General features: G+C 34.1%; 2 long non-coding RNA genes across 7 annotated transcripts in view; one reads left to right on the top strand and one right to left on the bottom strand.

The window, feature by feature from the left end:
• LOC144320506 (uncharacterized) overlaps positions 1-27161 on the bottom strand; it is a 148075-nt gene that overhangs the window by 52996 nt on the left and 67918 nt on the right. For all 5 annotated transcript variants that reach the window (XR_013386130.1, XR_013386129.1, XR_013386131.1 and 2 more), the window contains one exon: positions 15726-15791. This is a non-coding gene — a long non-coding RNA (uncharacterized LOC144320506). The remainder of the gene's footprint in view (positions 1-15725; positions 15792-27161) is intronic.
• The window catches only part of LOC144320507 (uncharacterized), a 63195-nt gene continuing 36746 nt past the window's right edge, over positions 713-27161 (top strand). For both annotated transcript variants that reach the window (XR_013386133.1, XR_013386134.1), the window contains exons 1-2: positions 713-841; positions 4694-4818. This is a non-coding gene — a long non-coding RNA (uncharacterized LOC144320507). The remainder of the gene's footprint in view (positions 842-4693; positions 4819-27161) is intronic.

The raw sequence follows: 27161 nt of genomic DNA, 5'->3' as shown, positions 1-27161 counted from the left end.
AAACACATCTAACTCTGAAAACCAACAGGGTTCATATTGCAAGACCCCCAAGACTGTAGAATCAGAGAAACTGCTCTTAAAGAGCCCACACATTCAAACTCACACCCATCCTCTAGAGCCCGGCTCAGAGACAGCTGCTGTGGCCAAAGGAAAGCATGTTCACCTGTCTGTATTAAAGTTTGGGCCTGAGGGGCACGCATCTAATTTAACACACAAATCTAGGAGCCTGCTGGAACATTCCCAGGGGATGGAGACTAGGAGGTGCCGTCTTCACATTCTTCTTTTGCCATGCTTCAGAGGACCAGGATCTCCTGGAAGGGATTTCTTACACACATCCAGTGCCCTAATTTTTTTTTAAATTGCTGCCACTTAGGGGATGCTTCTTGATCACCTGGCTCTAGATGTTAGGGGAGTTGGCATTCCTGATCCAGTGGATTGTAGTAACAGGTGTTACCCAGAAAGAACTCATACCTTTGTCAGGGGCCCTGATTTTTGTGACTACTGCCAGAGGACACCTCTATGTTGCCTGGTTTAGGTGGTCAGTAGGGCTTATGCTCATGGGCCCTACAGGATTATAGCCAATAGAATCCTTAAACAGCTACAACAAACTCAAGAGTTCATTCTTTCTGTGAAGGAGACCTATTAGCTAACCATTGTGACTGTGGTTCCCATTATGACTGGGAGCATAGGCACAATCTTTGTGCTTATCCTCCACTGTACTCCAGAGTATAACTGGCTCCCAGAGGGGAGATTTACATGTGTCCGGGGCCTTGGTTATTTCATCTGATGACCTGGTTTCTGCAGCTCTGCCCAGCAGATGCCCCTCAATCACCTGGCTCAGGTAGAGTTGGGGCTTGCATTCCTGGGCCCCACAAGACTGTAAAAGTTGGAAAGAGTTCTTGGCAGGCCATCACCCCCAGGGCACTGTACTGATAATAGAGGGAGGCTAACTTGCCTGCCAGTCTTTCTGTAAAGGAGGCCTCTTTGCCTATTCTGGAGCTTTGGCCTGAGAAGTAGGCTTCAGGTTTGTCACAAGTTTAGTGGCCAATGAAGCTCTTCCTCAGGGAACAAAATGAAATAGCAGCCCACTAAATGAGAGAAGGCACTTGACCATCCTATATCCAATAAAGAGTTAATATCTAAAATACATGAAGAACTTCAACTCAATAAAAAAAAATCTAAAAAGTGGGTAGAGGAATTGAACATTTTTCCAAAGATAGCATACAGATGGCCAACAGGCACAGGAAAAATGCTCCATTTCCCTAATCAGGAAAATGAAAAAAAACACAATGAATAGCTGTTCTGAGAAGTATGAGGTGACATTTATCAAAAGAAATAAGTTTTGTCAAAGATGTTTAGAAAAGGGAACCCTCATGCACTGTTGGTTGGGTTGTAAATTGGCACAATCACAGTGGAGACACTATCAAAGTTACCAAAAAATTAAAAACAGAACTTCCACACTATCCAACAACACTACTTTACGTGTTTATCCGAAGAAAAGTACAACACTAACTTAAAAGATATATGCACCTCCACCATCACCGCAGCATTATTTACAATAGCCAAGAAACAGAAACAACCTAAGCATTAATTAATGAATGAATGGATAAAGAAATTTTGTATATACACACACAATGGGATATTGTTCAGACATAAAAGAATGGCATAGTGCCATTTATGACAACTTAGATGGACCTCGAAGGCATAATGCCAAATGAAGTACATCAGAAAGACAAATGCTATATGATCTATCTAGTCTAGAAAATAATTTTTAGAAAAACCTGCATAGATCTGAAGAACAGACCTATGCATGCTAATTTCCCTTTTATCTGAAACCAAAAGAGGTAATGTGTTTGCAATTCACTCACTGGTATTCTGACCTTTGCAACTCACTTTTTAAAATGTGAGGTGTTTGATCCAACTTTATTTCTTGGGACCCTGTCTTTTTCTTTCTCCCAGCTCTACACCTTTAAAATACCCATATGCTACACTACCAGATAGTGGCAGATTTTTCCAGAATAAGGAATAGCATAGTGACTGAATTGTGATTTCTCTTCATTTCTGGGATCTGAGTATCACATTACTTTCCCCTAGCTCTGGAATATATTTGTCTTTTTAAAAATTGACTTTGAATTCTGAACCAAGTGATATCTCTGGAAATAGAAATGTAATTTTCATAATTGTTTCTATGTCCCTTTCCAGAAATCCTTGCCCTTTTCAACCTGAAGCAATTCAGGAGTGAGGGAAGACAACTGATAAAGGAATTGATCACCCACATTTGAAAATACAAATATAGGATAATCTTTATTCCACTTCTATTCAAGAACAAGCTATTTTAAAAATTGATGCAAATGGAATTTTTAAATTATTATTTCTGAATGAAAACAATCACAAATTGCCTTGACAATTCTTTTGTTTATAATCAAAACAGCTTCATTTAGACTGGAAATATTTTACCAAAGAAATGAAAGTACAGAACTTTATTTTTGTCTTTTAAATCCTGTATGATTTTTCGTGTCACAAGGAATGTGTTTACTAATATTACTAAATTCTGAGAAATGCCCACTGAGATACAACCATTCTCCACTTTCCAGAAGTTCACATTACACCACTCTGCTTTTTTACCAGAGATCTACCTTTCTAGTACAAGAAAAAGTCTCTTCGGATTTGTTAGTGAAAACAAGTACTAATGTAGGTCTTTCATATACTAAATGGTTTAATGCTAACTTCCAAAAAGTGGAAAACACTCTTTGCTTTACTCCATGTCAGCTTCAGAAGAGTTCCATAAGAGCACTCTACTTTCAGATAGTGGGGAAACCTGGACTTGTGAAAATGTGATAAATTCTGGTTCAAATTTCTTACATGCTGAAAGACAAAGTGGATTTAGCTCAACTCTCTGAAAATTTTCACAAATCTAAAGTTATATTTGGGAGAAGTCCAACACACACATTTGCACTCTGAAAGTGTTGATGACATATCAGAAAGTTTGGAAAGGCCAGTGTGTGTGTTGAGTCTCAGAATGGGACTCTGTTCAAAGCAGCAACTACAGCTGCAATGACAAAACTTATTTCAAGACACTTTGGTGAATACAACTTCACAGCTAGATCTTAGGGCTCCACTTACATTATGAACTAGTGGAAGTAAATACACTAGTAAATAGTAAATACACTATGTGCTTAAGTAATCTGTACATTAAACTAGGTAACAACCACAGCACACTTAAAAGGGGGGGGGGCAACTTATAATACACCATGCCTCTGTTAGTGCATTCTTCACTGTAGTAAAATAGAGAATACTGATGAAAATATATGGATATGAAATATCAACTTAAGATTCTGCTTTATCAAAATAATATAGATGATGTATTTGTCTTATGATACTTATTAATCTTATACAATTTTCAGTAGGATGACTGTCATTTAGGAACACCTCCTTAAACTCCAAGTGTATATATTTAAATATTTTGTGAAGTGTGTATATATCCTTAAATTTTACAAAAGTGGGGATGCCTAGGTGGCTCAGCAGTTGAGCATCTGCCTTTGGCCCAAGGCATGATCCTGGAGATCATGTTTTACTGTCACTGGTCTATTTTAATCTTAATTTTTTATCTTTTTTTAGATCTTTGCTTTGTGTCTTATCTAATTAGTAGCATGTTTCCTCACATGTTTCTGTGAGGAAAGCTGAGAAAATACAGCAATATAGAAGAATTAGATTTCCAATACCAAAGACTCATGAGCTTCACCTCCACTGAAAACTATGACTTGGGAGGGATCAAGTCCTTCTTGTCCAACACTGTATATTCAATTCCTAATCATGTGCCTAGAACATGGCTGGACTCAGTGTTCATCCAAAGAATAGATTCTAAACTATTCACATTCTTTTAGTTTTCTGTCTTTATATAGGTATGCACACATACACCCACGTAAGAAGGCTTTCTTGATAGGTTATATACCACACTTCTCAATTTATTAAACTCTTCTATCCTGTCCCCACTGCCTCTAACATCACTTTTTCCATTCTTAAGAACTCTCACCTTCCAGCTACTCAGTTGATAATCAATAGACAAGTTATACTTTCTTTTCCAAACAGCATGAGTTCAGCTAATCCTCCTTCTCTTTCCTAATGTCTTGTTGTGGTTGTTTTGTTTTACCTAGTGCTCCAGTCTCATGACCTTTCCCGTCTAATTAGCTCCACTGATGAGAAGCCCCTCGTCTGGAATTTACCATCCTACAAGCAAAAACCTTAAGGTTCAATTTGCTAAAACGGGAACAAGAAATCAACATTCCACTAACTCCATTTCCTTTTCTCAATACAGCTCACTTGCTCGTAGGTCACCAGAAAGCATCTTGGAATTTAATCCCTTATTTAGTTTTATGTTTCCTCATTTTCTAGTTAATCCTCAATCACTCCAATTTTCATTTTGCCCCCATAGTGTTCTTTCCAGCTTTCAAAAACATTAATAGGTGTCCATTGGCAAATTTACCAGTCATTTTTTGCTATCTGTTATGACAATAACAAGGGTATTTTCCTTCAAAATCACCATAAATGATCATGGTTATACTTCACATTAAGTTTTATTATAATAGTTTTTTTTTTTTCGGAGAGGGTTCAGAAGTATGACATTTATAAAGCTAGATAACACACACAACTCTAAAAATACTGAAATAATATTTTGCATTTCTTTACCCATTAGGAGTTAGGGGGACTTGACCAAAGAGATGCTTATCCATTTTGCTCCAGGAATTTGTGATGTAGGAGCTCACTTCACCTTGCTGCCCATCTGGGGGAAGGATTCATAAAGCAAAGATGAAATGACAGGTAATATTTTAATATCTAATTCAAATATTTCAGTATTTAGAAGGGCTAATTCAGCCCTCATTCCTAGAAACTCTTTGAACGTAGCCAAGCTACTATAATTCCTGAATTTCATCACTATCATATGAAGAATAGACTGAAAATATGTTGATTCCTGGTGCCTTATATTAGCATGATGAAAACAGTAAATGATAAACAGTGTATTTAATCATTGATCTGGAACAAATCTGAAAAATATATAGGAATATCAATGACTATAAAGAGTCACTTTTTTTTAATTGCACATGTGGAAAGTAAAGAAAAAGGACCCAGTTTGATAACCACCAGTGAATAAACGAAGTAAATGAAACAAATAGAAATAAGAAAATTTTCCATATGTTGGGTGCCTAGGTGGCTCAGGTCATGATCTCAGAATTCTGGAAAGGAGCACCACATGTAATTCTACACTTATAAAATCAAGAATTTTTAAGTCACAGAGACCAAGTTCTAAAATATATGTATGAAAATGGTCTACATTTAAATATATTGAAAGAAGAAAGAAGAAGAAAGGAAGAAAGAAAGAAAGAAAGAAAGAAAGAAAGAAAGAAAGAAAGAAGAAAGAAAGAGAGAGAGAAAGAAAGAAAGAAAGAAAGAGAAGAAGAAAGAAAGAAAGAAAGAAGAAAGAAAGAAAGAAGAAAGAAAGAAAGAAAGAAAGAAAGAAAGAAAGAAAGAAGAAAGAAAGAAAGAAAGAAAGAAAGAAAGAAAGAAAGAAAGAAAGAAAGAAAGAAAGAAAGAAAGAAAGAAAGAAAGAAAGAAAGAAAGAAAGAAAGAAAGAAAGAAAGAAAGAAAGAAAGAAAGAAAGAAAGAAAGAAAGAAAGAAAGAAAGAAAGAAAGAAAGAAAGAAAGAAAGAAAGAAAGAAAGAAAGAAAGAAACTGGGCAGCCCGGGTGGCTCAGTGGTTTAGTGCCACCTTTAGCCCAGGGCGTGATCCTGGAGTCCTGGGATCAAGTCCCATATCAGGCTCCCTGCGTGGAGCCTGCTCCTCCCTTTGTCTGTGTCTCTGCCTCTCTCTCTGTGTCTCTCATGAATAAATAAATAAATAAATAAATAATCTTTTTTTTTTTTTTTTTTTTTTTTTAAAGCAAGCAACTCAATAATTAGGCTGAGAAAAAAGTTCTCTCTTCAAGCTGGCCTCACAATTTTCTTCTTCAAATCCATGGACTCAGGTGCTCTTAACATACTATATTTTCACCATGAGGGATATAAGGAACTTAGAAAAGGTGTAAGATCCAGCTTATTGTAATGGGGGTATTAAATTTGTTTATTCAAATACTTCAAGTATCATCTCAAAGGAATATATTTTTACTCAGGTTTATACAGATATTTAATCTCAAAATTTACAGAAGAGAGCAATTTCCTATTGCTTTCTTTCTCCTTTTCTTTCAGTCTTCTATAGAATACAGCACAGTTTAGCTCTGGAATAACAGAATCTGGAGCCAAATAATTCCCTTCTATGTGAAGACATTAACTTATATAAGTCATCTATAAAAGATCAGCTGACTCAGTATGAGCCATGTAAACCCATACACACCAAGAATTGAGAGACAAATGCATCCAGGCAATCACAGCGTATATCTCTTTGTTTAGAGAAGCTGAAGCCATAAACTGGAAGAAACATGGTAATTTTGAAAAACTGTTGGAAATGGAGAATGAGAAAATCTTGGGCCTAGAGTCTTAGGGAACTCCCATATGTCCATGCTCCTTAAAATCAGGAAACCCAACATATTCTATTAAAGATTTCATACTGATTCCCTGGTGGCTCTGTCAAGGGCACAGAAAAAGTACTCACTGTGAAATACACCTGGAGAGTTCTCCATAGCAAATGCCTTCTTCACAAGGGTAATATTTTGACAGAGCCTTCTGTCAGCTAGTGTAAGGTAATGCCTCTGACTCTAGTATGTTCTAGCCATTTTGTATCACCTTAGAGTATAACAGTTAATTGACAACTGAGCTTGGAAGAAACATACAAGAAAACTGCAGACAAGGAATGGAGTAGGAGCCTGGGGGGAAGAGCTATACCACTGGACAAACACTTGTAAATGTCACAGCCTCAAGACACAATATCCCTGAAGCAATGATATGCAACTGGATATTATTGAACATGCCACCTCCCCTGTACCTTACCACTATACTAACAAATATAAGAGTCAAATATAGTAACAGTGGATTATAGTTGGATTAGATGAAAGATACAGATTCTGAGAAATATTTATGACAAAAATCAGGAGGGATAAATATATTTATATAAAATACATGGACATTAGAAAAATCTGAAGCCGCTGGCACCTGTAGCTACAGAGGATATTAAACACAACCAAAATATAAAGAAAATCACAGCCTAAGGGACAAAACAGTCATCAGAACCAGACTCAGACAGGACACAAAATTATCAGAGAATTTAAGATAACAGTAATATATTAAGGACTCTAATGGAAAAAAATAGACTATAGGCAATAACAGGTGAGTAATATGAGTAGAGAGAAATTAAGGATGAATTAAAAGGTAATATTAAAAAATGAATAAATAGAAACTGGGAATTCTTTAATAACATCAGTAGACTAGACATAGGCCAGGAAAGTATAAGTGACCCTGAATAAAACAATAGAAACTATTCAAATTGAAGTGAAAAGAGTATATAACACAAGGCAGCAGAAGATCCAAGAACTGTGGGACAATTTTAAGTTGTAATATACAATTGGAATACCTGGAGGAAAAGACAGAAGGAGGAGAAGTATTTGAATACTGGCATAGATCTTCCCAAAATTTATACTTTCTAGATCTGTGGTTTTGTGACAAGAATACAAGCAAGTACCAAAACAAGCAAACAAAATCCAACAAAACTTAGGCATATTCCTTTAACCATATAAAGCAAAAAACAAAGAAAATCTTGAAAAAATCCAGAGTCAGATAAACTTACTTTACCTCTACATGGATTTATTAAGTTTTTTGTGGCTGAGTATATAATTTTAGTGTGTGAACAATGTTCCAAGTATATGGAAAGAATGTCTATTTTAAGATAACATTCTTTATAAATCTCTTAAATTGTGTTTGATTGCTCAAATATTCTAATTTTGCCCATATGGATTTTTATTATAAAATTTAAATAAAGTTCTATTTTAACAAGTTACCCTATTTCAAGAATTCTAACTCAGTACATTTTGTTGCAGTGTTGTGTGCTATATATGAATGCAAGTTTCTTTTGTACACCTCCTTTGGATAGTCATATAAATTGTTTTATAAAATCTTTTATTCTGGTTAGTATATATAGCCTTAATTTTCCTTTGTTCTGATACAAATATAATGAAGTGTTAAATATTAATATTTGTCTCATTAAACATTATAATGGAATTTTCAAAATCATATAAGCAAAAAAAAAGTTATTTTTTTTAAATGTTAAAAGAAAAAAGACTTCCAACTTAGAATTTATACCCAGGGAAATATCCTTAAAAGATGAAATAAATATTTTTTTCTTCGATAGTTATTTATGATAAAACTTTCCAAACAAGTATACAGGAAATGAGCATACCATAATATACAAAGATCATATATAACAAGCCCACAGCTAACATCACCTCAGTGAAAAGCTGAAAGCTTTTCTACTAGGATTAGAAACCAGACAAGGATGCCTACTTTTGCCACTTTTATTCAATTTACTATAGGAAGGCCTACTCAGAGCAATCAGGCAAGAAATACTAATCAAAATCATCCAAATTAGAAAGGAAGTAGTAAAACTGTCACTATTTGCAGAATGAGATATTATATATAGAAAAACCGTAAGATTCTACGCACACACACACACACACACAAAGTGTTACAACTGAATTTTTTTCAGTAAAGTTGCAGTATACAAAACTCAGTATATAAAAATCTGTTGCATTTCTATATAGTAATGTACTCTCAGAGTTATTAAGGAAACTGTCCCATTTATAACTGCAAAAAAAGAGAATAAAATACCTAGAAATAAATTTAACCTTTACACTGAAACTTTAAAAACACTAAAGAAATTGAAGACAATGGAAATAATTAAGATATGCTATGTTCATATATTAGAGAAATACTTTTAAGTCCACAGTATCTGAAACAATCTACAGATTCGATGTAATCACTATCAAAATTCCAATGGCATTTTCACAGAAAAAAAACAATCCTAAAATTTGTGTAGAACTACAAAAGACCCTAAATAAACCAAAGCAATCTGAAAAAGAACAAAGCCAGAGGTTTTGTTATCCTTGACTTCAAAATATATTACAAAACAATAGTAATCAAAGAGTATAGTATTCACATAAAAACAGACACATAGATCAATGGAAGAGAATAGTGTGCCTAGAAATAAAGCCATGCTTAAATAATCAATTACATTATGACAACAGAGTCAAGATACACAACAGGCGGAAAGTCCATCTCTTCAATATTATGTAAAGTGGAGAGTGCAGAAAATTAAAGGAACACAGCATTTCTACATTTCACTTGAACTGTTAAATCTTGACACCTATCTTTGTGGTGATGAAATAGTTCTAGTCTTGATTGTAATGGTTATACTTCTCAAAAAATGTGATAAAAATCCACCTACAATACAACTATATACATTACAACAATTTTACTAGTGTAGATATTGTAACATATTAATGTAAGCTATAACCATTGCTGGATAACCGGGGAAGAGTACAAGAAATTGCTCTGCAAGCAAAATCTCAATTAAACAACATAACCTTACATCTGAAGGAGCTAGAAAAAGAACAAAAATCAAAACCATTAGAAGGAGATGCCTGGGTAGCTCAGCGGTGGAGCGTCTGCCTTTGGCCCAGGGCGTAGGATCACGCCTAGAGTCCTAGGATCGAGTCCAACATTGGGCTTCCTGCATGGAGCCTGCTTCTCCCTCTGCCTATGTTTCTGCCTCTGTGTATGTGTATGTCTTTCATTAATAAATAAATACAATCTTAAAAAAAACAGAAGGAAGGAAATAATAAAAATTAGAACAGAAATAAATAAAACAAAACAACAAAAAAAAAAACAATAGAACAGATCAATAGAACCAGCAGCTAGTTATTTCAGAAGATCAACAAATTGATAACTCTTTAGCCCAGGAGGCAGGCAGTGCTCAAACAAAATCAGAAATGAAAGAGGAGAAAGAACCACTGACATAACAGAAATACAAAAGATTGTAAGAGAATACTATGAAAAATTATGTGTCAACAAATTGAACCTAGAAGAAATGAATAAATTCCTAGAAACATAACCCCCAACACTCAATCAGGAAGACACAAAAATTTTGAACAGGTCAATTATCATTAAAGAAATTGAACTGGCAATTAAAAAATGAAAAAAGGAAAGAAAAACTACATTGTCATCATCTCCTGAGAAACAAAACTCCAGGACCAGTTGACTTCACAGATAATTTCTACTAAACATTTCATGAAGAGTTAATACCTATTATTCTCAAACTATTCAAAAAAAATAGAGAGGAAGGGAAACTTCCCAATTCATTCCAGGAAGGCAGCATTACCCTGATAATAAAACCAGATAAAAACAGCACAAAAGAACTGTAAGGCAAGATCTCTCATGAACACAGATGCAAAAATCCTCAATAAAATATTGGCAAACCACATCCAAAAATACATTTAAAAAATCATTCACTATGATCAAGTGGGGTTTATTTTTTTATTTTTTTAAAGATTTTATTTATTTATTCATGAGAGACACAAAGAGAGAGAGAGAGAGAGAGAGAGAGAGACAGAAACATGGGAAAAGGGAAAAGCAGGCTCCTCATAGGAACTCGATCCTGGACCTCAGGATCACTTCCTGAGCCCAAAGCAGATGCTCAACCACTGAGCCATCCAGGAGTCCCATCAAGTGGGATTTAATCCTAGGACTCAAGGGTGTTTCACTATTCACAAACCAATGTGCTATATCAACAAGTGAAATGATAAAAAACATATGATCATTTCAATAGTTGCAGAACAAGCATTTGACAAAGTACAACACCCATTCATGATTAAAAAAAAAAAAAAACTCAAGAAAGCAGTTTTAGAGGGAACACACCTCAACATGATAAAGTCTTATATGAAAAATCTACAACTAACATCATATTCAATGGTAAGACACTGAGAGCTTCCCCCCTAAGATCAGGAACAAGAGAAGGATATCCACTCTCACCACTTTTATCTTTTTGAAGATTTACTTGTTTATTCATGAGAAACAGAGAGAAAGAGAGAGAGGCAGAGACACAGGCAGAGGGAAAGCAGATGCTCAACTCCTGAGCCATCTAGGCATCCTCACTCTCACTACTTTTATTCAATGTACTACTGGAAGTCCTAGCCACAGTGATCAGACAACAAAAGGAATAAAAGGCACCCAAATTGGTAAGGAATAAATAAAACTTCACTATTTGCAGATGATACTATATATAAAAATCTCTGAACACTCCACCCGATAACTGTTAGAATTCAATAAGGTCACAGGATACAAAAGTCAATGTACAGAAATAAATTACATTTCTATACACTAATAATGAAGCAACAAAAAGAAATTAAGAAAGCAATCCCATTAACAAGTGCAACAAAAATAACACCTAGGAATAAACTTAAGAGGTAAAAGACCTATACTGTGATAACTATAAAACATTGATGAAAAAACTGAGGGTAACACAAACACATGGAAGGATATTTCATGCTTATGGATTGGGAGAAGAATATTGTTAAAATGTCCATACTATCCAAAGCAATCTGTGGTTTTAATGCAATCTCTATCAAAACGAAGAGCATTTTTCATAGTACCAGAACAACAACAACAACAAAAAATCCTAAAAGTTGTATGGAACTACAGAACACCCTGAATAACCAAAGCAATCTTTTTGTTTGTTTGTTTGTTTTTGTTTTGTTTTTTAGCCAAAGCAATCTTGAACAAAACTGGAAGGTATCATAATCCCAAATTTCAAGAGATGCTACAAAGCCTTGGTTAAAAAAAAAAAAAAAGTAGCACTAGTGTGGGTACTGCCACAATAGACATATAGACCAACAGAACAAAATAGAGAAACCAGAAATAAATCCACAATTATATGATAAATTAATCTTCAACAAAGCAGGAAATAATATCCAATGGGAAAAATATAGTGTCTTCACAACCAGAAACCTACATGCAAAAGAATGAAATGAGACAACTTTCTTATACAACACACAAAAATAAATTCAAAACGGATTAAAGACCTGAAAACATAAAATTCTTTGAAGAGAACATAATTAGTAGCTTCTCTGACACCAGCATAGCAACATTTTTCTAGATATGTCTACTAAGGCAAGGAAAACAAAAGCACAAATTAACTATTGGGACTTCATCAAAATAAAAACTTCTGCACAGGACGGAATCAAAACAGAAACAAAAGGCAATATATTGAATGAGAGAAGATAGTTGCAAATGACATATTCCATAAGAGTTAGTATCCAAAATATATAAAGAATCTATAAACTCAACACCCCCAAGATGAAAAATCCAATTAAAAAAAGGCAGAAGACACCAACAGACATTTTTCCAAAGATAATGTACAAATGGCCACAGACACATGAAAAGATGCTCAGTATCACTCATCAGGAAATGCAAATCAAAACTACAATGAAATACCACCTCATACCTGTTAAAATGGCTAAAATCAACAATACAAGAAATAAGTATTGGCAAGGATGTGGAGGAAAAGTAACTCTCATGCAGTATTATAAACGCAAACTGTGCAGTCACTTGAAAAACAAGGAGTATACTTAAGTTAAAAATAGAACTACTCTATGATCCAGTGATTGCATTACTGGGTTTTTACCCAAAGAATGCAAAGCCATTAATTTGAGAAGATATATGTACCCCTATGTTTATTGCAACATTATTTACAATAGCCAAACAACTTGAGCAGCTCAAGTGTCCATCCATAGATGAATGGATAAAAAAGAGGTGGTACACACACACACACATGCACACACACACACACACGATATCACTCGGCCATAAAAAATAATAAAATCTTGATATTTACAATAACATGTAACTAAAGGGTATACTGCTAAGTGAAATAAATCAGGCAGAGATAAGTACCGTATGATTTCACTCATGGGAAATTTAAGAAACAATGCAAATGAAGAAAAAAAAGGGGGACAAACCAAGAAATAGAATCTTAACTATAGAGAATTGATGGTTATTAGGAGGGAGAAGGGTGGGAGAGTGAGTGGGAATTAAAAGCATATTCATTGTGATGAGCACTGAGTAATGTATAGCATTGTTGTATCACTGTATTGTACATCTGAAACATAACACTGTATTAACTATGCTGGAATTAAAACAAAAACAAAAATTTTAAAGAAATCTTTCTGTATTATCTTTGCAGCTAGTTTGCTGGGAATCTATACTCATTACAAAATAGAATTTAGAAGAATAATTTTCTCTACCTATGGAAATATGCATTCTTTTTAAATGTCCAATATTCAAGATATTGAATATTGAAATCTCTGCATCAAACAAGTTAACAAAATGCTTCTTTTCATTTGACATTGAGTGCCAGTGTGTGCCAATTCCTGGCAGTTAGCATTCAGTAATCACTCATTTATAGAGCATTGCCTGAGTGCCAGACACTGCTCCAGTCACTGTTTCAGCCTGATTGGTTAACAAAACACCATTTGGTTGGTTTCACAATTAGTCCCTTGGCTTTAAGTATTTTCAATATTGTGAGGACATACTTCTCCATGTTGACTGCTAAGTATTTTTCTAACTCAACTTTCAAACTGCTTTTCTTTGACACTTACCTCAACTAACTACAGTGTCTTAAGGAAGAGGAGTTTCAGGGCTCCAACTCACTCATCACTTCATCTTATAAATAAAGAATTTAGTCTTTACAAAGTTTGTATTTAAGTTACATTGTAGGGATCCCTGGGTGGCGCAGTGGTTTGGCGCCTGCCTTTGGCCCAGGGCGCGATCCTGGAGACCTGGGATCAAATCCCACGTCAGGCTCCCAGTGCATGGAGCCTGCTTCTCCCTCTGCCTATGTCTCTGCCTCTCTCTCTCTCTCTCTCTGTGACTATCATAAATAAATTAAAAAAAAATAAAAAAAAAAAGTTACATTGTAAATAAAGGTGTTTTTTTTGCTAAAATAGAAAAATAAAACTACGTTTTCTTTTTTTAAACTACTCTTAAACCATAAATGCTTGCAAAACTCCTTTCTATTTGATAACGGCTCTCCTCAAAAAGAGGGAGATAAAAGCAAAATGGGTTACCAGTCTTTTAACCCTTTTCTGATTCATTTTCCTTTGCCTATCTGGTAACTTGATAATATCTGAGCCACTTTCAAACATCTATTTCTTAAGTACAAGCACTTTAGATAATGTAAAAACTCAATAATGAATTTTTGCTGGATGCTAAGTTTCATCTTACTATTAATGCTTAAACCAAAAGGCCAATAGTTGCCTGGGATAGTAAGATTTCAAGTCCTAGATTATTGCAATGAAGTTCAGTAAAACTTATGACATAGGGGCACCTGGGTGACTCAGTCAGCTAAGCCTCCGATTTGATCTCAGATCAGGTCTCAATCTCACAGTGGTGAGTTCAAGCCCTGTGCTGGGCTCCACACAAAATGCAGAGCCTACTTTAAAATAAATAAATAAATAAATAAATAAATAAATAAATAAATAAATACCAACAAAAACAAAACCTTCATGACATAAAATTAGATGACCAGCAATCAACTGAGAAATAGTGGATGTTGAAGCAGCTGGCAGGTAGAACAGATATAGAATCAGAACAGTTATGATGTTCAAAACACCTGAAAGCGAGTCAGCACCTTTTGTTAGGCCCATACAGATCACGCTATAAGTATCTAAGCACCTGAATCCCAAGCCAGTAGAAGGGATAGATTTTTAAATAATTTAGTATCACAGCCTTTTGAATATCCTAAAATCTTCCAACTCAATACTAAGAGTACTAAATATAATAATAGATATAAATTGTACCTTGTCTTCCTCTCAGTAAATAGTGTCTCCAAATTAAAATATATCAGCCACATCTAAGTTTCAAATTGGGTATCTAGGAAAGTAAGTTACATTATTTTCTCACATTATGAGAGCAATAACATAACTCAACAATTACCTCAAGAATGAAATTAAAGCAAAATCTTTTTAACCATGTATTAATTTAAGCATTAATGTTGAGCATTGGATGTATATGCTTCAGAGTAATCTATACCTTAAACTTGTGTAGGACTTACACATTCGTATTTTTAAATATATATAAAATATAAAATACGTTATACATTCCATAAACATAAAATATTTTTAAGTAATTATGTAACATTTACCAGGCACTTTGCTATTTATAAAGAAGCACTTTCACTCCTTTTGTCTCATTGGTCAGAACAAACTTTTGAGGGAGGCATAATTAAGCCCATTTTAGAAATGAAAAATGACTGACTCATGAAGTGGCTTGCCCACAGACACGCAGCTAGAAAGTGATAAATCTGACCTAGGGTGTCAGGCCTGGAATTCTCACATTCCTTTTGGTCTACCAAGATACATCAATTATTGTTAAAAATAAAAATCAGTAAGAATGCAATATAAATGAACTATGGCTTTGCCTAATCATTTTAAACACATTAGTATAAAAATCAAATGAGGTTCTTCAATATGGACAACAGCATGAAATTTTTCAAATTGATAAGTCTAGGTAACAGTAAAGAAAAAAAAAGCTGTGTTCAGATCAGTGTTGATTTCTGTATATTAATGAACCACAGAGTGAAAATAGTTGAATGCTGCTTTCAAAGGGAATACAATGTAAAACTGCAGAGACAGAAGGAAAAAAAGAAAAAAAACAAAAACAAAAAACAAAAACACCTTGCCATTTAGCCAATACTTGACTGTTTAGCAAGCTTGTCTTTTGTTGTTGTTAGCAGGAACTTTAAGTGTTCCTGGTCTGAGACTGTAACAAGAAAAAATGAATATTAATTGAGGAAAGAGCAAACATGTAAGAAGGATTAGTGTATGTTAAGGATCACAACTCTTGAGCTTTTGTGGCTCAAACCTATTATAATATAAAGTATTGGTTTACCTATGGTTGAATGTCTTATACACCTTCTCTTAGTTCGATAATTCTGACAACTTACCTTTAATTTCCTTGTCTCACAACATTGTTCTAAATCATAGATTTTTCTCCCTTAAAATCTGTAATTTACAGGCTGCATTAAAGAACTGAAGGCACAGTAACACCATGAGAGGACAGTATAGAGAACAGGGACCCATGGTAATATTTTAAGAAATGAGGAAAATGCATTCAATTCCACTCCCATATTTTATGAAACTGAGCAGAGACAGAATTAAACTTCATCCTTACTGAATGGGAGATGCCTACAAACTTGGGATTTCAGCAATTACATGATCATTATATAGGCAACGTGGTTCAAAAGAACAAGAGTAGGAACATCAAGAGTTTTAAAATCCTTTGTGATTAATGATCTCAAGTGATCATCTCCACATTTCTTCTCAAACGGCAAGTGTGATACAGTGTGATGGTAATATATATTGGAGGATTAGATTACATGGGTTTGGATCATAGCTAGAATAGTGAATATCTAGGTAAAATGAAGTGAAAATCTATGTGAAACTTAGCATCTTTAATTCTCTATTTCTGTATTTATAAATGTCCATTAGTTTTACTTATGGAAATAGCACACTTAGCAATGACTGGCCCTAGGGAAGTGCTTGATGATTTCTCTAGCCATAATTACTAGTAGGAATGCATCTTTTTCTAATATGAGAACTACTAGAAGAGAAAACAAAAGTTAGAAGCTCAATATAGCTACTTTTGCCATCTAAGGGGGATGTTATAATAGGTTTAATGATTAAAATCTGTTTATTCATTGTCCTTCTAACATACTGGTGAATAACAGAAAAGGGAAAGTGAACATTTCAAAATCTTATTTTGTGTCCTATAGTCAATGATTCACAAACAGTACAGTACATCAGTGAGTTCAGGAAATACAACAGTGAGCAACCATATTGTGGAGGAGTGTAAAGTAAAATTGCTTTGTGAAATGAAGATTGTAGAGTTTGAAAAATCTTCAGAAAGATCAGGTTCCAGAAACTTGTGAAGAAAATATGTGAAGGGAGTATTCACAGGAAGAAAAGAAGTCAAGCAATATGTTAATGGATAGGTCTACAGGTGCCCCAATCTCAAGAAAATTCTATCCATACATGCACATGCATGTGTGCCCTGGATGACTGATAGTTTTCCAAGGGAAATCAGAGGCAATATTTGGGTCTTGTCTGGAACACAGCAGTAGAATGGGTACACAGTTGAGGGAATTCAATGATGTCCTCCGATGCAATTTTATAGAGACAGAAATTTAGAACTTTAAGAGGCTCAAAATATTCTTCATTGCCTTTCCCACTCCAATCTGCAACATGACTGGAAGATCTCCAGGCACCAATTAACATGCATCAGGATTCAAGCAGATTTAATTTGACACTATGAAGAAAGGTATCTAAGTGGCATCTGAATTTTAGTACCATGATTAAGCATTCAAAATAGTTCATTTTCTAGTCCTCTAGTGGGTGAAACTGTCATCTGTAGTCCTCTTTGAAAAGTTCCAGCCTTGGTGGTGGTTGATTTTTTTTTTTTAATCTCCATTCTGGTTTTTGTATATGTCCTATATTTTCTGAGAAATATTGGAAATTTCTCCCTGTTTCTAAGTCTCATTTACTGTTGTTCCAAACTGTTTTTTTTTTAAAGATTTTATTTTTTTTTTTCATGAGAGACACACACAGAGAGAGATGCAGAGACACAGGCATAGGGAGAAGCAGCCTCCATGCAGGGAGCCTGATGTGGGAATCCATCCCGGGACTCTAGGATCAAGTCCTGAGTCAAAGGCAGGTGCCAAACCGCTGAGCCACCCAGGGATCCCCTTCCAAATTTTTTTTTTAACCGTTCCAAATATTTGAATTGTCATCTCCTACTTTGGTAATATCAGAACATATGATCTCTTATCTATATGAATGTTTAATTCATTTTTCTTCAACAAAAAAATTAACTCACAAATTGCTACAGTATTCTTTTAATTATTCTTGATTCACATAAAAGAAGTTTATTTCTGTCATCCTCTACTAATTCATTACCCAACAATCTAATGTCCTTTTTTTTTTATACTAACTTTCCTAACCAGTTGTTCTTATCATTAAGAAATATAATATCCCTTTCATGCTAATAAGTAACACTGTTTGAACAGGAATCCAGAAGTCCTATTCTCTCTTAGTCCAGCCACCCAGAAAGAAAGAGCAATCAAGTCTAGATTTGCACAACCATGGTGACAGAAAACTTGAAAGCAGAGGCATAGTACCAGGCAGGCAAGAGCAAGTAAGTGAGAACAAGTCAGTCAGGCAGAAGGAGCACCAAATCTGGGCTATTAGGGATCATGGTTTGTACAAGGAAATTCCTGAGCTTTAAGGAATTCCTTTAAGGAATCCAATCTCCAGGGAAACTCATTAAAGCAATATAAAACAGCTCTGGAATGATTTTATGAAATACTGTCAAGAAAGATTAAGGTACAGAAAGACCAATAAAACTTTGTAAAGTTTGGGATGCCTGGGTGGCTCAGTGGTTGAGCGGCTGCCTTGGCTCAAGTTGTGATCCCGGGGTCCTGGGATTGAGTCTTCCACTGGGCTCCCTGTGGGGAGCTCGCTTCTCCCTCTACTTATGTCTGCCTCTTGCTGTCTTTCATGAATAAGTAAATAAAATCTTTTTTAAAACTTTGTAAGTTTAAGAACGGAGGTAAAATTTTAACATTCATATTCACTCATTCAAAAGAGGTGAACTGAGTATGTATTATGTGCTAGGAACTATTGTAGAATCTTAAGTACATCAGTGAACAAAACCAATTGGAACAGATGAAGATTCCTGCCTTCATGGAAATTACAGTGGTAGGATCTAGAAAAGGTGAGAAGCATAAAATGCAGACTATATTAGATGCTGCCATGTAAAAGGGGAAGAAAGAGATCAAGAATGTTGGGAGTTCATGCAATGATATATTGTGACTGAGGGAATCCTCAGGACTGAATACTGGGCTAACTCTGAAGTGCTGATGTCTGATTGTTACCCATTTTCTGTCGTAACACATAAGAAAAATGTTTACAAAAGCATATTTATGATCACCATTAGGGTTCATAAATAGGGAGCCAAACCAATAAAATTTACACTTCACAAAAATTGTTAGATCTGCAAAATTGGGGATTAGAAAGAGGCTATGCTGAAGATGAGGAACAAGCATACAGAAGACAAGTGCAAATGATATTCAACATTTAAGAACAGAAATGAAAAATGAACTAAGACAGAGATATAGCGTCCAGAGCATTACGGAAATGCCAGCACCAGAGGGGTAAGGGAATCATGAAGGGGAGGTAAAGTTTCAAAAATGAGCATTGAAGAGACTCCAACCCTGAAGCATGTGCAAGCAAGAAAAAAAATGGCTATAAAACTAATAGAAATTAATTCATCAAAAACAAAGTAAATGGGATCCTTGAAATCAGCAATGTCTTATTGGAGACCCTAAGGAGAATATCATCGGTGACATTGTGGGACTGAAAGGCAGACTGCTGTGTGTCAAGTAATGAATGAGAGGCTAAAAGCATAATATATCAGTTCTCATAACAGATGTATGGCAACATTCAGTTCACCAGAAGAAAGAGCTTTTATAAAATCTTTATACATCATTGAGGTATTGCCTAATGGCACTTACTTAGCTTTAACTCACAAAAGTGTTGAGCATCTACTACACACTATATATATAGTTCAGGACGCAAAAACATAGAAATAAATGAGATATAGCCTTTGCCTCCAGGGTACTAATCATATAGCTAGCTATTAATGGTAAAGATGAGCAAAGAACAGTTTATTAGACAGTGTGAAATATTAGCTGCCTAGAACACTCTAGGAGCATTGACAAATATGCTTAATATTTCTATGTGGTATGGAAACGGCAATTTTTGAACTGTGTTGTGAAGAATGTGTAAGATTTTTGCCAGGCTTAGAATAGAACGTGTTAAATAAAAAAATGCATACACAAATACAAATTCACAAAGTGTTTGAAAATAGCAAATAGGGTAACTAGACCCTTTAAGGCATACAATGGACATGCATATGTGTCTGTATGCATGTGTATTGGGGTTAGTGTTAAAAGAAATCCATAAAAGAAAACAAAGCCCATTTTTTGAAAGTTCAGGTATCATGGTAAAACATCCAATCTTGTAAGAAAGGGAAAGTTATGAGCTTTTTTGTTTTGTTTTTTTTAATCAGGAAAATTACTTGACCAGAATTGTGTCATAGAAAGATCTTCTGGCAGTGGCTAGGAAGAGGAATTGAAGGAAAGGCAGGAGGTAGAGCTGGACCGGAACAAAGGAAACCAGTTGGGTGGCTATTTTAACATTCCCACAGAATACCAAGAATATACTGAACCAAAGCAATAGCAGTGGGAGGAGAAAGCAGGGAGCATAGATTTTAAAAGGTATTTGGAGCTTGAATTAAAGTGTCCTGGCAACTGACTGAAAGATGGGGTTGAGTAGCAAGGAAGATTAAAAGATACCTGAGGTTTCCCACTTAGTCCCATTTACAGAAAAATCTAAAGGCACACTTGCCAAAAGAATCAGGACAAAATTATGAAATTGCTTTTGGATAGACTTCTTCTGATTATAAAAATAATTTGTCCAATGTTAAATATATACAGTGTAGAAGTAAAATGAGAATCATAATCTGACTCAAAAAAATCAAAGGGTTAACATATTTAATCCAGCTCTTTTGTTGTATATAATTTTTAAAATATAAAGTCATATAGCATTATGTGTCATGTTCATTTACTTAAGTATTGCCAAAGTCTTTGTTACCATGCCTCTTCTTTCTACATAATGCAGTTCAATAAACCACGTTTCCATTCTAACATTAACACTCATGAGAATCTTGTACATAAAGATTTACATTCAAGATTAAGTTTCAAGATTAAAGATAAATTCCTGGCAGTCAAATGATCTAGGCAGAGTTAAACACAAATAAGGCTTGTGATATATATAGCTCATTATTCTTCCTTGAAGTGATTTTCTCTTACATCACCACAAGAGTTCTTTCTGACCATTTTTTTCCCCTTACTGATTTGAATTTTAAAAGTTATTAGTTCAGTATTGGACATTTGTGTTTTAAATTTTAAAATATGTTGAACTTACATTTACTGAATTTGCCCAATCATCTCTTTTTCTGTTTTTCTATTTACTTGAATGAGTACTTTGTTATATCATTATAACTCATTTATTCTTTGGCTTTTATATTTTTTTCTATTTAGAAGGATGAATTTTGAAGTTCATTCCATTGCTGTTTCTTCCATTCGTTTTAATAAAATGGGAAGAATAAAATATTTACCTTAAGTTTCAATTCTGAATTTCTCAACTCATATTTTTCCTTGTAGTAGTCGGTTAATTCACAGAAATCATGTATATTAATATTTTGGGTTTAGTAGAATTGAGAAAAGCCTTTCATACCCATACATTTTTTTATTCAATTTCATAGGATTATATTTAATATATTTTGATGATCATGGATTCATTAAGCCTATATTTATGGTTCACATCTATTTAACTTGATATTAATCATTTAGTATGTGTTAGACTCCAGTTAACTTGGGGGTGAGGTGTGAAAAGGAAGATGTATAAAAAGATTGATTACTACTTTATAATTCTTAGACAAATTAGAAATTTTTCTTTCATCCATTTCATCCAATCTAGAGATTATAGATATGGATACAAACAATAGGTTGGGTCAAATAATATACAGTTCCTGCTTCTTTTAACTCAAATGGAAGATGATATAGTATGGGTAGAAAATGTTTTTAGAATTCAATATAGTTCATCAAATTCTGATTGCTCCTTTACTAGACTTTGGCAATTTATATAAATGATTTAAACCTCCGTGTCAAAAATTAATTAATTAATTTAAAAAATAAATAAACCTCCATGTCTCCATTAAAATGGTAATGGCCACCTTTGAGGTTTTTTTTTTTTTTTTTTTTTCCCAGAGGATATGCAGTTTATTATGTATGATAGCATGAGACATAGCAGGTATTGAAAACAATACCCTCCTATGGTATTTCCTCTCTTATCTTTCCCTGCGACATTTCTAGCAAGGGATTAAGAGCATGAATTCAACAGTGATTCCAAGAGGAATGTGAATTCATCAACAATTGCCTAATTTGAATTGTTTAACTGTAAATTACTGCAGTATTAAGGAATGTGGGCACTTATTTTATGTTCGATTTATGATAAACCAGTATTTTGAGTAAGGATTCTATTGAATTCTAAAAGTAGAATTTAAACTGATCAATAATACATTGAAGAAAAACTATTTAAGGATTGTCTTTCTTCTTTCATTCCTTTCTCTAAAACCCTCTCAATCCATAGAATCACTGGCTCCTTATCCTATCATCCCAGGAATCCAATCTGCCTTTATTTCCTTTTGACAGTAACTAGCTCAATCCCTACTTGATTTACCTTCACTTTTTTTTTTTTAAAACCAGTATACACATGATTACATACAGTACATTCATTTTGTTGGAGTCAGTAACTAAAGTCCAGTGGGAATAGTTTTAGGATTTCTTCAGTAAGTGGCAATAGATCAACTTTTCAAATGTGGCCATAAACATGTTTCACTTATCTGATCCTTTTTCTGCCATATTTTTCCAACTTCACAATAGAGTGTTTTATTTGCCTTAAAAAATAAAAAGTGATAGATCTGCACTACCTAGTGTTCACTGCTACATCTCAAAAGCCTTTGATATGGAATGAAGCACCCTCAAAGCCTACTGTGACCAATGTAATAAACTGAGCCGGTTGTGTTTGTTTTGCTTCACTCCTCCTTTTTGGAATGTCTATTAAAGTAATAGTAAGTTACATTAGTTTCACTCCTAACATAAAACTTTATGATTGTGATTATTTATGGTGGATTTCTTTTACTGTGTAGAGTACCAATTTCCTGACAAGTAGTTTTCTTATAATATTATATAAACATAACAGTAAAAGTTCTGGCCTCCTACTTTAACTATGATATGTTAAGAAACTAGAGAAAAAAAGTATATTGAATTCTTCTAGTTATTAAGGAAAATGTACAATAGGAAAGAAGGGAAGTATTTTGGAGAGAAGAAAATGCAACTTAAATAGGGTTAATAGGAAAGGCATCACTAAGAATTTGTATTTGGTTAAAGATCTCAATGAAGGAATGAAAACTTCAGATAAGAGAATACCAGAAAGAAGGAAAAGTATTAAAAAAAAAAAAAAAGCCCTAACTGTTTTATAAATTAATAGGAGTTCAAACAAGTGATATGAGCCTGGCATAATGAAAGGACAGAACATAGGAGACAGCGAGTGAAAAGATACATGAGAATTTCATCAGAAATGTGAAAGTTATGTGTGGGGCCTTGAGAAGGCTTAGGCTTTAAGTGGGAATAACATGAGAAGTTATTGGAAATTTTAGTAGGGAAATGGAATAAGAAGACTCAACCTTTAATAGAATTTTTAGGGGGCTGTTGTGTGGAGAACATGATGAAATTGGCTTCTATAATAATCCAAGTGAATCCTGCTGTTATTTGGGGTCAGAAGAGTTTCGATAAAGAGAGTTAAAGAGAAGTGATTGGAAAGTTTAGCCAAGATTTGCTGCTAGATTGTGTGTAGGTGTGAAAGATGACTCCAAGTTTGACTTAAGTAAATATGCAGTTGCCATTAACTTAGGGTACATAGTTGGAGGAACAAGTTTGGGGCAGGGAGAAGATTAGGAGCCTAATATTAACCATATCACTTGCACATACAAAAATACGTATTCAGACATATACAAGAGAGAAAAGTTTGGTTTTGTTTTTGCATTCAGTAGAAAAATAATGGGCTCTGATATCAAAACAGCAAGACTATCATTAGTTAACACTAATCTCATGATCATAAATGAAACTTGAAACCTCTGTCCCTCATTTAACTGATCTGGCAAAAGAATCCAATAAAACAATGGATTTTTGTATAAAGTAACAATCACATTTGTTCAACTTTTATAGTGAATCTGCACTAAGTATATATAAGTATATATATATATATATATATATATATATATATATATATAGCCAGATGCAAAAAATGATCCCCAATTTCTCCCCTTCCTGACATTCACACTCTTTTGTAGTTCCCTCACACCTTTCCAGAATTGGTCTATGTGATCAACCATATACAATAGAAATAATGTATGTTCGCTTCTCAGGTTAAGTTAGAAAGACTTTGGCTTTCGTCTTGGCCTCTTGGTCACTTCTTTCTCTATATTTTTGTGTTATTTTAGCTCAAGAAAATAGCAAGTGAAACCCTAAAATTTTAAATACTGAAAAATACTAGTTTAAATAAAATATCACTAAAAGAAAATGTCACTGAAGAAAGCATGAAGAAAACTCCCAAATGAGATATTGCTATGCAACTTTTTGTTTAGTATTGTCTTATTTTTTTAAAGTAACTCTGATCTTTCTTCAAGCTCTTACACAATTTTGGTGTTCTCACTTAGCCATCTGTATTCTCCTGGCCTGAGCTTCTAAGTTGCAGTCAGCACTATGTCTGGACAGGATTATTACATAATTTGAGAGTTAGTGAAGATAGCTCATGATAACTTAAGGTAAGAAGTAAAAACTCCTAACAACAAAAGTCCAGAACCAGAGTTGGAATCCTATCTAACCATTTAAAAATTAATACCAAAACTTCTCAGACTTCTAAAATTTCAAAAATGCCATTCATCTCTATGGTTTGGTGATCGGGTCCAGTTGGCTGTCTCAGGGTTATACCAATGCCTCAGTAAAATCATGCAAATCAGTCCATTTTCAAGTCAGGTAATTTGATAAAAATTTAAAACCATATGTTATGCGATTAAGGCAGAAAAAAGAATGAGTCCTATTCTTCTCTATAGATGCCAAAAAATCATTCTTGCCAGTTCACTGTAGTATCTCTTACTTAATGAATTTTATGATGGGATAAATAAGGAATAAAGTAATGGAAATAAATATTGGAAACATGGGATACCAGAATGTTTAAAGCTTTTCAGCAAACACATATATTGAATATTTGTCTTGAGTGAAAACCACTTATGATTCATTCCTTAAACTGGATTTTATTAAGAATAATTTTAGGGATGCCTAGGTGGCTCAGCAGTTGAGTGTCTGCCTTTGGCTCAGGGTGTGATCCCAGTCCCGGGATCGAGTCCCACATCGGTTTTCCCGCAGGGAGCCTGCTTCTCCCTCTGCCTATGTGTCTGCCTTTCTTTCTCTCTGTGTCTCTCATGAATAAATAAATAAATCTTAAAAAAAATAAACTTGCATATAGTGGTAGTACAACCACTTTTGAGAGAGAGAGAGATCTAATATAGTTGAAAGAAATACTACACAAGTCTATTTCCACACATATCTATGAATAATAATTTTACTGCTCTCTATATATTGGACTTCTTGGGAGTTATAAGAATATACACAGCCATTTACACAGAATCTGCTACTTAAGGAAGAATCTAGGGTCCAGCCCAGGCAATGATTTTTTCTTTTTTAAACTCTTTAGGGAATTCTAACATACAGCTGCAGTTGAAAAACAGCTTCTCTGTAATGAGTTTCTCCAAATGCCCAAAGAGAAATTTATAAGCCTATTCACTAAGTAATGTTTGTAATGGCCTCAAAATGGAAAGCAACCCAAAGTCCATTAGTAATTAAAGGGAAAAAGGTCATATTCAAAACATAAAACACAGCAGACAAAATAAACTATTGACATAAATATGGACAAATCTCAAAGCAATAGTAAAGAATAAAAAGATTACAAGATTAAAGAAAAATGTAAAAGTTTACATGAAAAACATGATTCTTTTAGGATTACTATATAGTAATAAATCATGAAGCATTGCATATAGGACCATTTCCTAAAGGTGGTTGAGTCAAAGATAGAAAGGAAGAATTTTGAAAACATAAATATAGGGGAAATTCAACCCTAACTGTACAAATTATTTCATATTTTGACAAAAGGTATAATGTAATTGTGAAAAACATATTAATATTCATTATTTGTAATACATTACTCAGAATAAAATTTGTATTCTGAGCTGTTCTAAAAACTATTTGTGTAATCTGTTTTACGGAAGGATTCCAAATAACATGTAGTACTTCCCTTTCTAAGAAGTTGGATTTTAATCCCCTTTCACCCCTTGGGTAAACTAGGCTCTATTTCAAAGAACAGAATAGATATAAGGAACATTGTTATACTTTTCAGTGGAAAAACCTGGCAACATTATATTATCCAAGATGAAGCTTAACATCACCAATTACAGTATGTGGATACCATTTAATCTCTGATATAAATTGAGCACTAGGGCATTTCAACTCCAATATTCTTTCCAAAAATCCGTAACTTAAATCTAATCATGAGAAAAACATCACAGGAGCCCAGATTAGAGGACATTCTGTAGGACATTTGGCCATTACTCTCCAATCCTACCAAGGTCACAGAAAATAAAGGCAGAGAAACTGTTATGGTGAATTGGATCTTTGAACAGAAAGAACTTGATGAAAATGTTGTTAAACTCCAAATAAAATCTGATGTTAGTTAATGGTAACATACTAAGTAGGAATTTCTTAGTTTTGACAAATGTACTATGAGGTGTAGAATGTTAAAAAGAAGAAGTTAAGTGAGGGGAAATACTTCCTGTATTATCTTATCTTTTCTTTTTTTTTTAAGATTTTATTTATTTATTTATTCATGAGAGACACAGAAAGAGAGGCAGAGACACAGGTAGAGGGAGGAGAAGCAGGCTCCGTGTAAGGAGCCCGATGTGGGACTCTATCCCGGGAATTCAGAATCACGCCCTGAGCCAAAAGCAGATGCTCAACTGCTGAGCCATCCAGGCATCCCTGTATTATCTTTTCAACTTTTCTCTAAATCTATTTTATATTATAAAATAAAACTTTAATTAAAAAATATTTATGAGCCTAATTCTAATCTAAGAGAAAGCCCTTGTTCTTCCTGCCAAAGACCAGTTCCTATTTTCCAAAGTGGTACAAGGTTTTAGTTTTCCAAAGTGATATAAAGGTTTAAGAGTTCTATGTATATTGTTTTTAGAATAATATAATTGTAGTATTTAATATGGTGAATTTTGCAGATGGTCTACTATTCCTGATACTACTGGTCAATGACCAGTAGGAATCCTAGACAAAGTGCCAAGCATGTGCTTGATTATTTACAGCAAAGGGCAGTTAACTATTTTTCATTT

The sequence above is a fragment of the Canis aureus genome, chromosome 9 (assembly GCF_053574225.1).
Source record: "Canis aureus isolate CA01 chromosome 9, VMU_Caureus_v.1.0, whole genome shotgun sequence".
Classification (NCBI taxonomy): domain Eukaryota; kingdom Metazoa; phylum Chordata; class Mammalia; order Carnivora; family Canidae; genus Canis; species Canis aureus.
This window is presented reverse-complemented; position numbering and strand designations above follow the sequence as displayed.